Source organism: Otolemur garnettii, unplaced genomic scaffold (assembly GCF_000181295.1).
Source record: "Otolemur garnettii isolate 467f Iridium unplaced genomic scaffold, OtoGar3 scaffold00103, whole genome shotgun sequence".
NCBI lineage: Eukaryota > Metazoa > Chordata > Mammalia > Primates > Galagidae > Otolemur > Otolemur garnettii.
In genome coordinates this window covers 7179585-7182842 of record NW_003852498.1, presented here as the reverse complement: position 1 = coordinate 7182842, position 3258 = coordinate 7179585, and positions in this window count along the sequence as shown.

Sequence of the window (3258 nt, the reverse complement as noted above, 5' to 3'; positions counted from 1 at the left end):
TTTTTACTAGAAAATGTTTTCCTTTCTTTTGCAGAGACTATGAAGGGTTAGGGTGGTAAAATCAAAGGCATTCAGGAAAACTCACATGCAACAAATATTTTAAAAATGAATGAATAATTCAGACCTCTGGTGGAAAACCAAGTCATCATTCCACGGAGACTTAGAGGGGAACAAGAAGTATACACAGAAACACTCTCATCAAAGGTATCTGGGGAAGCACATGTGCCCGGCTTCTGGCTGGTCTCTGTCCCTACCCCCATCAAAAATAAAAAATAAAAATAAATGTTTCTGCAGCAGGAGCTGTAGCCAGAGCACAGCCGTGGAGTCAGGAGACTTCAGCGCTGCCTTCTCACAAATTGTAGCCCCTTAGCCAAGGCATGTACCTGTCAGGGAAGAAATTGTCTTAAAACCAACCATCTTCCCCTTATCCTCAAGTTTCATCACTTGCACATACCGGTTCATACATGTGAGTGGTCCATGTGTGCACACATGCACGCACACACATGCACGCACACACATACACGCACACACATACATGCACACACGCACACACATGCACGCACACAAGCACACACATGCATGCACACACGCACACACATGCATGCACACACATACACGCACACACATACACACACACATGCATGCACACACACACACACACACGCACCTCTAGCCAGACCCTGGCCCAGGAAATGAGGAAGCCCAGAGCGTGAAGGGGCCTCTGTGTCAGGTGTTAGCACCACGAGAGGATCACGTGGAGGCTGAAGTGCTGAGCTGGAAGAAATGACTTAGATTTTAGTGTTGACTTTCCCTGTTATCTGTCTATTGCCTTCCTAAGAGCTATTAAACTTAGTGTTTTGGGTTTTGTTCCAGAAAAAAGGATCATTTTGCTATGCCTGTTTCATGATAAACAAGAGGGATGTTGAAAGAAAAATCAATTGCAAAAAGCTTCCTTTCTGAATTCATCATAAAAATACCTTTTATTCCTAAAAGTGGATCCAGCTGGATGGTGCTGAGGATGTTCTTGGGAGCTGTGAGGAAGAGAGGGCAGAGCAGTCTGTGTGGCCCTCTGCAGCCCAGAGGGAGCCTCCGGTGAGCGCCTCTGGTTACCGCCCTCAGGGAGGGCTGGTCTCCTTCCCTGCTGGAGCTGCCCCTTGTGGGGGAAGCAGAAAGACCCACACCTTTGTGATGAGTTTCCCAGTCTAAGCTGACAGAAAACAAAGACATTACTCTTTGACATACTCTACTCTTCTTCATTACCTATAAATTGGGGAGGGGTGTTTTTTGGGGGGGTTGTTTTATTTTTTTAAACAATGTCTCACTCAGTTGCCCAGGCTATAGTGCCCTGGCATCAAACTAGCTCACAGCAACCTCAAACTCCTGGGTTGAAGCAATCCTCCTGTCTCAGCCTCCTGAGTAGCTGTGGCTACAGTGGCCTGTCACAACACCAGCCTGGTTTTTCTGTTTTTGGTAGAGACCAGCTCTCTCTCTTGCTCAAGCTGGTCTCAAACTCCTGAGCTTGAGTGATCCTCCAGCCTCAGTTTCCCAGACAGCTGGGATTACAGGTATGAACCATAGTACCTGGCCTTAAATTGGGGTTTAATCAATAAGGGAGAGAAAGAAGTGGCTCCTTCCTGAACGCAATGGCTCTCCTGTTGGTGGGGTTCCAGGTAGCTGCCTCATTTCTGTGCTGTCAAGTAGAGGCTGTGACAGTTTGGGTCCTCGTGGACCCAAGACAGAGTCCCAAATAGATAGACATCTAACACCAAGATAGAGTTAGACGTGCAGGATGTCGGTGAGAACTGACACCTGTGGAGGATAAAGGAGCCGTGAGCAGGAAAACCTTCAGGCCACACCCCTGGGAAAAGGGAAGAGCCAGGAAGGAGGATAGAGTCGGAAGAGCCTTCGGCTGAGATGCAGCTCTGAGAAAGCCTTGCCAGCATCTCAGGGAGCTCTAGGGCAAGATCACCCGTAATGGAGACCTGTGTTAGCCAGAAAGGACCAGGTCCTCATACCACTGCCAACTTCAGTCATTGGCTGGGAGGTGCCAAGGATACAATGTCCCCTTAAACAGGGTGCTGGATCTTGAAGACACTGTAGCTGGAGGCTGTCAGCTGATGACTGCCCTCCTCACCACGTTCTGAAGGGACAGCTGAGCAGCACAACCCCAAGGCTGCTGCAGTCCACCCATTGAGCTATGCGGGTCCACTTACCTGTCCATCTTAGATTCCATGGGTCTCTCTTCCAGAGGTGAGACTTGGAAGAGTGAGATTACCAGGGCAAACCACAACTCCTGTCAGGGCCACAGCTGGACTCATTGTTTCTCTTCTTTTTTTTTTAGAGACAGAGTCTCACTTTGTCACCCTTGGTAGAGATCTGTGGTGTCACAGCTCACAGCAATCTCCAGCTCTCAGGCTTAAGCAATTCTTTTGCCTCAGCCTCCTGAGTAGCTGGGACTATAGGCACCTGCCACAGCGCCTGGCTATCTTTTTGTTGCAGTTTGGCCAGGGCCGGAGTTCGAACCCGCCACCCTCAGTATATGGGGCCAACCCTCTACTCACTGAGCCCCAGGCACCGCCCTCATCATGTCTCTTCTCCACTACTGAGATTACACTCAGGCTGAGCGTGCTGGCTCATACTTGTAATCCCAGCACTTTGGGAGGCTGAAGTGGGAGGATTACTAGAACCAGGAGTTTGAGACCAGCCTGGACAACATTGCAAGACTCCATTTCTACAAAAAATGAAAATAGGCAGGGCACGGTGGCTCATGCCTATAATCCTAGCACTGTGAGAGGCAGAGGCAGATGCATTGCTTGAGCTCAGGAGTTCAAGACCAGCCTGAGTAAGAGTGAAGGCCCATCTCTACTAAAAATAGAAAAAAGTAGCTGGCCATGGTGCCACATGTCTATAGTCCCAATTACTCAGGAGGCTAAGGCAGGAGGATCACTCAAGCCCAAGAATTTGCTGTGAGCTATGACACCCAGCATTCTACCAAGGGTGACAGAGTGAGACTCTGTCTCAAAAACAAAAGAAAGAAAATATTAGCAAGGCATGGTGGCACAAGATTGTGGTCCTAGCTATTCAGACAACAGAGGTAGGAGGATCACTTGAGCTCAGGAGTTGAAGGCTGCTGTGAGCTATTAACAAATCGCTTCACTGTAACCTGGGCAACAGAACAAGACTCTGTCTCAAAAAGAAAAAGAAAAGGAGAAGAAATTCCACTGCCCTTCATTTAACACTTCTGCATAACCGAGTATT